Source organism: Mastacembelus armatus, chromosome 5 (assembly GCF_900324485.2).
Source record: "Mastacembelus armatus chromosome 5, fMasArm1.2, whole genome shotgun sequence".
NCBI lineage: Eukaryota > Metazoa > Chordata > Actinopteri > Synbranchiformes > Mastacembelidae > Mastacembelus > Mastacembelus armatus.
This window is the reverse complement of record NC_046637.1, coordinates 10219825-10231076: the sequence shown is the minus strand read 5'-3', so window position 1 is coordinate 10231076 and position 11252 is coordinate 10219825.

Here is an 11252-nt window from a genome sequence, read left to right as displayed (position 1 = left end):
ACATTTAGTCTTAAAGAGTAAAGAGGTCGCCATGCACAAGAAAAAAATGTGCAAAAATCAATTGGAAAGTTAGAATGGTATAGACAGTTTGCCAAAATCAACAGTTGGGTAAATTCTGAAAGAGCAAGTGCATGCAGGAAAACTGGCACACACAAGCTGGTAGACTGCGAAGAGCACCCAGTCTTGTGAATGGACATAAAATTGTTTGTATGGGTCAGAAAAATCCTCGTTTAGACTCCACAGCAATTTAAGAATACTTTCCAGGATGTTGGCAGACTTCATGACTATAACCTGAGACGATTTGCCGAAGATGCAAATCTCAAAATAAAAAAGGCTATGATGTCCTGCATAAAAGCAAACAAATATAAATCAGTGATGTTACCCGGTTTGATTAAGCAAAAATGAAACTAATAAAATGATGGAAAGAGGAAAGTGTGGCATAATAAAGGAACTGACCCAAATCATCTAGAGGTACCACAACAAACAAAAATTTAAATGTGGCTGCAATGGAGAGCATCAGCAGGGAAGTTATAAAGTACCTGCTGATGTCTGTGGGTTGAAGGCTTCAGGCAGTGAGTAAGTGACAAAGGATTTACCACAAAAGATTAAATTTGATTTAGTCTTTTTTTGTCACTGGTATTTGTCCTTTTTTTTTTTAACTGCTAAACTTTTCTGCTAAACACACTGTATTGGAAAGGGAATACAGTTGGAGATCAATGAAGCAGATGTGGTTCTTGTCATATTTTGTTCTATAGTTATGTTGTGTATGATAATGACAGTATAGATTTTGAATACGTCTTAATTTACTATTAGGGCACTGGTTCCAGTTTTGTGCATTATCCTCCCCCAAGGAGCAAAGGTTTTGTTGTAGCTTTCAGGAGCTGGTCGAATAGCAGGTTGAGCAGAAAACTGTTCCTCCATGCAAAAGACTTTAAATCAGAAATTCTTGAATCCACAGACCATGAGTTTAATTGTAAACCTCCAGAATTATAAGAATGCAACTTCAAAATTAAATAGTGCATCATGTCATACATGTGGATTTGTGTCAGTTTTCCCCTGGTCATGCTCTGTGTTGGTGCTTCTCTGCTGCAGAGACAGAGCCATCAATATTATTCTTGGGAAAGGCTGTAGAAAATTTGATCCTATTTTCAACATACAGATCATAACAAGGAATGTTTTACTGTTGTCACTTGAAAAGTGATTGAGCCCACGCTTCAAGACCCAAAATACTTTGGAGACAGATTGACTTCCATCTCCACTGCATCTATGAATCTATTTGCCTATTTACATTATATTTTCCAGTAACTGATTTCTTTCTCCAATTTTATATACTTGGACTGTTGCACCTTTATACCAAAGCTAATTACTTAATAAAACCTGATCGGCAGTAGAACTTTTTCTCGATATGATTTTCAATCCTGAAACATTTATTTTCATATCATTTTAGTTTCATAAGCGAGGTTCTTCAACTTGACAGAAACATCCTCTAGTTGGGCTGGATCAGTCAGCGGTTCAGTGAACTCTTCAAAGAAATTGGGGTCTTGAGTTGTCAGGCCATGGCAAACTGCAGAACTGATGATGTTAAGGCACTCCTCAATACAGTCGAATTGTCCTGATGTGTTTTGGCAGCCATACAGCAGAATATATTAATAAGAGATTTAAGAAAAATTCTAACATTTGTACTTATTGTATATCTTAATACAGTACTCCTTGTGCCCAGAAGTATGTGTTTGTTAGACATTAGCACCATATGGAGAAAACACCCCCCGCCTGTCAGACTATGGCAACGTATTAACAGAAATAAAAGAGATACAGCTGTTACCAAATATGCACCATACATTGCTGTAGTTTTCATAGCCAGACCTACCCTGGCTAACAGTTATGGCCACTCTCCTTAGGGACATCGCTATACTCATACTTGGGGATACTATTATGGCTGCAGACTGTTCTTGCTGTAACAACAAAAAATGGCCTGTAATATGTAAAATATAAAACATGGGTTTTAAATTCACAATTACCCTGGATTTCAGAAAGTGATAGTTGCATATGAAGGATTTTTAATGAATGTCCCCTCCAAATGTATTGGAAGAGTGAGGCCAATTCCTTTATTTTTGCTGTAGACTGAAAACATTTGGGTTTGACATCAAAAGATTAATATCAGACAAGAGATCAACATTTCAGCTTTTATTTCCAGGTATTTATATTTGGATCTGATACACAATTTTGAAGATTACATAATTTGTAATGGAACACCAAATTTTTAGGTGAGCAAAAGTATAGGAACAGATAGATTTAAAATAGATTAAAGTGACTAAGACTTAGACTACGTCTAAGATTAGTTGCAAATGCTTCATCAAGCAACTTCATCAAGCCTGTGACCCATTGGCATCACCAAACCTTTGCATTCTTCTTTTGTGATGTTTTTCCAGACTTTCACTGCAGCCTCTTTCACTTTGTTTTGGGGTTTACTCCCTTTGGTCTCCTTATTATCAGGTAAAATTAAGCTGGCCAGTTTAAAACCTTCCACTTCTTGCCCCTGATGAACGCCTTCGTTATTTTGGCAGTATGTTTTGGGTCATTATCTTGTTGCAAGACGAAGGATCTGGTTGCATCTCTCTTTAAATTGGCAGACGAAATGTTTCTGTAGAGTTCTGAGTTCATTTTGCTGCTGCTCTCATGTGTTACATCATCAATGAAGATTAATGAGCCCGTCCCAGAAGAAGCCATGCAAGCCCAAGCCATGACATTATCTATCACTGTGTTTGACAGATGAGCTTGTATGTTTGGGATCATGAGCAGATCCTTTCTTTCTCCAAACTTTTGCCTTTCCATCACTTTGGTAAAGGTTAATCTTTGTCTTATCAATCCGTAAAACTTTGTCTCAGAATTTTTGAGGCTCGTCTCTGTACTTTTTGGCAAATTCCATCATGGCCTTCCTATTCTTCTTGCTAATGAGTGGTTTGCATCTTCTGGTATATATTCTATACTTGTTCATGAAGTCTTCTATGAACCTTAGATTGTGATACCTTCACTCCTGCCCTCTGGAGGTTGTTGCTGATGTCACTAACAGTTGTTTTAGGGTCTTTCTTTACAGATCTCACAATGTTTCTGTCGTCAACTGCTGCTGTTTTCCTTGGTCTACCCGTTGAAAGTCTGTTACTTGTACATCAGTGGTTTCTTTCTTCTTCAGGACATTCCAAATGGTTGTATGGCCTATGGCCAGTGTTTGTGCAATGGCTCTGATTGATTTTCCATCTTCTCTTACATTCACAATTGCTTGTTTTTCACCCATAGACAGCTCTGTGGTTTTCATGTTGGTTACACCTCTAAATATAAATGCAGTCTACACAGGCAAATCTGAAACTAAGCATGGACATTCAGCACTATTTATTGTTTGAATAGTCAATATAATAGGACACATCTGGGCAACAAAACACAACTATCAGTCCCATGTTCCAATACTTTTGCTCACATGAAAAATGGGTGGGTTCAAATGAAAGGTGCAATCTTCTAAGTTGTGTATCAGATGCAGATGTAAATACCTGGAAATAAAAGCTGAAATGTTGATCTCTTGTATATGTCAAACCCAAATATTATCAGTCTACAGCAAAAATAAAGGTTTTGGCCTCACTGCTCCAATACTTTTGAAGGGGAGTGTAAATAAAATAAGATAAAACATTTTTTATAAAGTAGTATTTTTTTATAAAGTGCTTACTCTGAAAACAGTGTTATGAGTTGATTTTTGTTTTTGTTTGGGTTCACAAAATTTCTTAGTTTCTACTGTGAAATATACTTACTTTTACACATTATATTATGCAGTATATGGCAATAAAATACAAAACTGATCCAAAAATGCATATAAATATACACGTGTGTATATACACATACAGTATAAAGTACCCAACCACCACAAACTACATCATCCAGTACCTCTCTGACACGTTGTTGAATATATATTCAGAGGGGGGTGCTGGATTGTTTCATTTTGAGCAGGTGTACCTAATGAAAACCTAACTCAGTCTAGTCACAACAGTCTGTCTGTAGCTGTGTGAATAATAGAAACACAAAAGAAAGCTTGTGTCATTAAGGTGATGAAGCTGAGACTCACCAGAGATATCCTCAGCTCCTGCCCTAAATGGCGGTGTTGATGAGGTGACTTAAAAAAAAGGTGTTAATTAGTAGTTCACAGTTAGTAGAGCTGACAGATGTTCTGTCACGTTTGTCAACATAGTTACGATATATCGCAAGCTGAAATTTCAGAGTGCAGAAAATAGGCTTCAATGACAAAAGACTAAATTACACAGTATTTACTTCCTTGGAAGTTGAGGGACTGTGCATGTAATTTCCTTGTCCTTACTTTGTCTACTAGTCGCATGTAGGTTTGTTGTTAACAGCTTTTCTCAGGTTGTGCTTGAAGTTCATTTTAATAGCTAGGTTAATTCTACAGTTTGTGTACTGGGGACGCACCGAATTTGACTGGATTTTTTATTTTTGGATGATATCTCTGAGTCACTTTGGTGTTTCTCCACTCCTCCAGACATTCTGGATTTGTGTGAGTCCAATAAATTAATATTGTATTTTGTTATCAATCAACAATATCACAGGGAGATATAATATTTCTACAATAAGCTTGTCCCTTCAAGGCTCATTGTCTGCTTAAGATTATTTTGAACAAATTTCTAGAATTGTATGTCTGTATACTGCCTGTTTTTAGTCGTACTTTATATCCAGTTCTGCTTGCTTTTTCTTGTTTTCTCTGTCCTTATTTAACATACTGTCGCACCAATTTCACACCTAAACAGGTGTTTTCATTTATTTTGGGCTGAAAAGACCTCTCCTCAGGGACTACGTGGGCTCATAGACTGCTCTTTTTTGTCTTCTCCAACCTCAGCTGTTTGTTTTGTGGCACTTGTTAGGCTAAGACAAATTATTTTTTTCCAGAATGTGGAGATTAGTGACCTTATCAAATTGCTGGCGTCATTCTGCCCAACTTCTGCCTGACAATAGGTCAGAAATACACCTTTTCTATAGATGGACTGTGCTGCAAATGCAACATGTCACCGACATAACAGTGGCAGCTGTGACTCTGTCGTCACACAGCCACAGAGTTGAACCCTTAAAAGCACCTCTGGGTTAGTGTTACGTGCACAGAGTCTGTGTGAAGTGTGTAGAGCGACACATCCGGTGTAGGCAGCTGCATTGATTACGTAGATGGAAATATATAGAGTTTTATATGATGGGAAATCCCAGCTGACAGATGACATGTAAATTAAAACACCTTTGTGAGTGAGCAGGCCCTGTAATTCATCAGGTTTATTTTGTGTCACACCTGCTCCTGTTGAAGTAGAAGATGCATGAACAAAATCATGTTTCTACCATCCCCACTCTCCTCTATGGGAAAAGGGTGCAGGTGAAGAGGTGATGAGAAGAAAGAGCGGAAGGAAGGGCAGGAGGACAGAGAGGGAGAAAAGAAAGGTGAGATAATAAGACAAAGAAAAAATTTTTGTTCTGGCAACCTATATTGTAACTAGAAAAGGAGCACTGGGTGGTTAATGAAGTGTTCTTATAGCTAGAAGATTTACAGATACTGAGCTGCTGGACACCTTTGGAAAAATCCCTCCATTCAGTATAAAAAATGAAGATAAATGAAGCTGCCCTGTAATCAAAAACTGCACAGCTTGAGTTTACTCACAAAAACAGGAAGGCAGCCATTATTTACAACCTGTCTGAATCCTTAAATGTGAACCTTCCCCTGATGAAAATTGAAAAATGAGCAAAAGGACTAGAGGACCGCAGCATGGGAGCTGTGGGATAAACGAGTCACCAGGGATTTTATATGAGTTGATCAATATTTATGTTTCATAATCCATAAAAAAAAAAATCTGTGCTGCACACAGTCACTATGATACTGACTGTATGACTGTACATGAACAAAGATTTAACCTGACAGATTGGAATATGAATGTGCAGTAGTGACAAGGGTTTTCTATTTCTGCTCCACATCTGTGTGTGAGTAATCAGATTTCTTTGTGTGTGTGTGTGTGTGTGTGTGTGTGTTTGTCCATGCATGTACACATCATAGTAAGGAGGTGTGTATTCTAAATTTTGTGTGCAAATTAGTGCGTCAGAGGTCTTTGTAACTTCATTAAGGTCATTTTGTACTATGGGAGCCCATAAAGGCCTGTAATTACAGATTGTTGGAAAAGAAACAGGCCAGTTACAGTTCATTGTTGGGTGGGGTAATTATAGCTTTCAAATTAAGCCAGATGCCTCTAATGGGAAACAATTAACAAATATCAGTTTTATTTTTTTAAGCTACTAATTTCCATAAATGATTTCCCTAATGGCTATACATAGGTATTGACATAAAATATTTACTGTGAATACAAGCATGCTTTAAATCTAGTATGTTTTTAGACAATTTCTAATATCACTTTTTTTTTTTTGCGGTTGCTTGCCATAGCAACACTTGAAAAGCTACGCAACCACGTCTGTTTTTTGTAGACCAACAGTGACATCTGCTGGTCACGTTTATGCTGGCTGAACTAATTCATAAAAGAGGCCTGAAAAAAACAATTTGAAGAAATCTCTGAGTATGTGAAAATAAAATCACTTTCTAGGTAGCTGGAATCAGTATAAGCCTTTGTAAACCTGTAAGGCACTATAAGTCACATTTATCATCAGATCTGTGTTCCTCTGAAGTAATACAAGCATTAAATCTATGTGTAATCTCCATTCACCTGTGGGATTTACTCTGCTGTTAGCACTGGTAATTGACTTTACAACCTTTTGTTCAGCTTCTGTAACAAATCCATCAAATGTCAACACAGAACAGATGAACCTTAAGAACAACAGAGGATGAGAGTCAATCATAATATTCAAACAATGAAATGCATTTTTCATTTTGCTGTATTTACTCAAGGAAGTGCGATTGACCTTCATTTATTACCTCCTTTTATTCCTCTCTTTTTTATCACTGCCATCTTGTTCTCATCATTGACTTCTCACCTCTGTCTGGGTTCTTCTTTCACTTGTCATTTTAGATACCACCTTACTTTCACAGCAGCTGCTCCAACCTGTCCCAGTGTAATAATACAGATACAGCAGAATGAGACAGTGATGGAAAAAAATCTCAGCGATCTACTTTACTCAAGTAAAACTGTAAAAATGCTCCATTACAAATAAAGCTGTGAAATTTTCATTGAAATTTTGTGCTCAATGCAAAAAAAAAACCAATCAGTTTATATTCATAGTTGCCAGTTTTCTGTTGACTGATCATTCTGTTGATCATATTATGTATTTATCCACTAGCATATCATGTTTTTTTTTCAATCTTCTAGTAAGCTTTTTATGTAAAATAATAAGTCATGGTAAGTAACTTGTAATTTTAGTGTAGTAAACAGTATATTTCCATCTGAGCTGTACGAGTATGTGAAATTTAACTGTGAAATTTGTATTGAATTAAAGCATTTGACTAAATATACATAGTTCCACCACTGGAGTTTGCTTGCCTTTCAACAAGAAGAACTACAAAAACCATGATGTGCCCTTGAGCATTTGTTCATGTTAAAATAATTTCAGCACTTAGTCATGTTATTTTGATCAGAGCCTAAAAGCATTATGGAGAGTTTTTTTTTTTTTAACCAAAACTATATTTCATCACATCACTTAAATTGTTATGTTTTTTATTAAAATGTGCAGGCTGAATGCAGCAGTGTACAAAATGAGTAAAACATGATTACAAAAACAGATTGCATCAGTCAGACAATTTGAATAAGGTCACCAATCTGCCTTTCAGTGGACTTTATTCCAAGATTTTGCCAGCATGTCAGCATTTTTCAAGCTGTGCTGCATCTGATAAATGCTTTTGTCAGGCTGCGTATCAGGGCCCTCTTCAGCGGCGCTCTTTTTGCCGTCATTCAGGCGAGGCAACTGCCATTAACTAGAATGACAGAGGCCCACTTCACACGCCCTCTACATCATCTTCACTTTCCTTTTTATAAACCTCTCATCAGCCCCCTCTCTCCCTCTCTCTCACCCTGTCTCTTTCTCTCAAATCCATCTTCTCTCCCCTTTTCCACTTAATTTTCTCCAATTTACTCCGCTTCCCCCTCCTCCATCCTTCTCACTGCTTTCCTCCATCCCTCAGTCTCTTGGGCATTTTGCAGTCACATAGTCAGCCATGTGAGGTGAAGGACTTGCATAATCTGCTCTCTCCATACAGTCTCTCTTTCAATCTGTCTCTCTTAGTATGTTTGTCTCTCTAAAGTGGTGCTAATTTGACAATGGAGCGGAGGCTAGAAGTCAAATTCACCTCTTGTTTTTATGAAGAGGAATCCTATTATATTGTAAATGCACATGCAGTCTTTTATGCACACAGCTGGATGTACTGTCAACTGGGTCTGCTGTTTTCTTGTCAGTCAAAGTAATCATCTACCTTTTACATTTAAATTTTTTTAAACTGTGATGTAGCAGCACAATTTTTATATTAGAATTCTCTATTCAATCGAATGACTCTAATAGTATAAATACACAGACAGCTCCATTTTCTGGTATAAGATATTATGATGAACACTGATGAGTTAAAATGTAATTTTTAGTTACAGCTGACCCTCTACCTTCACACCAACCACCCAAACAAACCATAATCTCTATCCTTCCTGACTAAGCAGAAAGAGTGATGTGTTAGTATACTGGATAATTTTATCCCATCCATAAAAGTAGGCAATATACAGTCAAATGTCGCTGAGAGATAGCAGCGAGGCATGGTCATGCTGGCTCATGCAAATCTATCCATCATGAAATTCAATTTAAGTTCCCCCCAGTTCTACCTCAGAAAGCTCTGTTTTGAATGATAACCAGCTGTCCAGGGGCCCTCAGGTACTTCAGCACATAATATTCTAAATAAGGGCTTGGCTAATAAATATGTCAATCCATAGCTGCAAAAATGTAAAGATTCGAGTGGCAAATTTTTTTCTGATAGTTTGTCACTAAGGCTAATAAAAGACTAAGTGTAATAGAGATATTAAATTTAAATTTGAAATATAATGAAAAACCATGACTAGAAACTTTGATTACTTAAAAAACTTGAATTATTTATAGGATTTCTTACAACTTATACAACTTATTCCATCTTTATTTTAGCCATTTTTAGATGAACATTTTTTTTGAAGATAAGATAACATTCTCTTTAGATTCTGGTATAGTTTATAGTTGAACATATAAAGGCATACACTGATATTCATGTGGCTTACTATATTCTATCTATATTTATATAAAACCTACCATGTCAACTGAGATACAACTCACTGAACTTTATAATGACACTTTAGATAAAGATAAAGGTTAGCGTTAGGCAAGTAGTGGTTATGGTTAAGGTTAAAATAAGTCTCCAGGAGACAAATATGTGTGTGGCTGTGTGCATGTGTGTGGGTTTGTGGGTGCTGGGGTGCCAGGCCAGGGTGTTGGACTGACTTGGCACAGACAGAGTCACTCATCTGTTTCTAATGAAGAATAATGCACTGCACTGAACATGGACAAAAGACACATGCAAGCACACTGCAGGTCCCACTGACAGTTTCTGGACTTTAATAGCTCACACTGATACACACACAGCATACACGCAAACATGTCTATAGTCTCATTGTTTCATGTTTTGAGATCCACACAAAAAGACAGAGTAAGTAGGTTTAACTGTAGATGAATCCCATTCAGAATTTGACTTTTACTTTTTATTGCATAGATTCACCTGTGTTTGCAGAGCTTAGACCTGATTATTTTAAATAATCATCTTTACATCCACATTTATCCAGGTGAGAAATAATATCTTTGCGTAGTGCATTTTTACTTCAATGCAGAAAGAATCCTTTATTTGGTTGTGATAATAGCGTTGTCGACTCCCATTCGCTGAAATGCCATTGCTCACAGGCTGAAATGTGATTTTAGGCAAGGAGTCTACATTTCTCAGCTCAGTAGTAGGCTGCACACCGAACGCCACTGGCTAAGCCACATATGATTATCCTTTGGAGGGGAAGCAGGATGACACTGTGATACAGTGAAACGACACCAGGGGACAGCTGAGTTCATGACTTTCAACTGGCACTGTATTTGCTATTGCATAAAAACCCTTTAAAATATTACAAATTATTTCATAATGATTTCATTTTTCAAATTGTTATGTAAGCATATGAAATAACTATCTAAGATGTGGAATTACGTACACAGAAAACAAAAGAGATAAAGGGACAGACTTCAGTAAAAATATAGATAGAAGTGTTTAAAAAATCCCTTGGGCAATATTATATATCATAGTTAATAAATACATTCCTTATTAACCTTGCCATTCAGAAGGAATATTTTTTATCATGATTCCTCACATAAGATTGTATACTAGTAACTTCTTGATACTGTATCCAACCTACATTAATAAAATCACCCTAATTAATGATGAAAAGTAAGTGGAAAAGGCAACAAAGCTTCTGCACACAGTTCCTTCCAGCAGCTGCCTGGTTATACTGCAGAATTATTTCAGTCTGTCACTGCTGATTTCATTTTGTGATGAAGGCAATAAGAAGGGTCAGGCATGGCGAGACTTAGCAGAGGGTTTTTAGTCAAACATCAAAAACTTTGACCGGTTAAACAAGCTTATGCCATTTCAACTAAAGCACAGAAGAAAACTGTTAAACTGGATTGTACAGTCATTTCTAATGCAGTTGTGCTAAGAGAACAAGAAAAAGATTTGCTTGGGTTTTAATTTACAGGATCCTTATTTCAGCTTTTTACTTCTGTTAGGTCATTTCAGTCAGTTTCAAACTTTCTCTTCTGTCCTCCTCTTTTGTTGTTTTACTGTTTCTCTTCCTCGCTTCCTGTTTATTGTCTTTCTTTCAGTATACAATATATGTGCTAAAACACACAGTTTCCCTAATGACATGCATGTCTGTCTTACCTTTCCACTTATGTGCACATACAAAGGCACATTTACACACCCACACACAAAAAGCATCAAATGTATATACTTGTACAGTTTTAAGAGCCTGTGACCTTCAGTGTCTATGCAGAAATTTTTAGAGCTCAAGCATCCTGGGGCTAAGAGACATTATCACACAGACAGTACAGAGAGAGAGAGAGAGAGAGAAAAGGAAGGGAGGTGGGGGGATGTAGACATTATCTTTGCAATTCCAAGCCCTGCCCATCATGTGGCAGTGTGCAGCTTCTTAGGAGTTGCTGTCAATGGAGCAGAGCCAGTCAAAGTC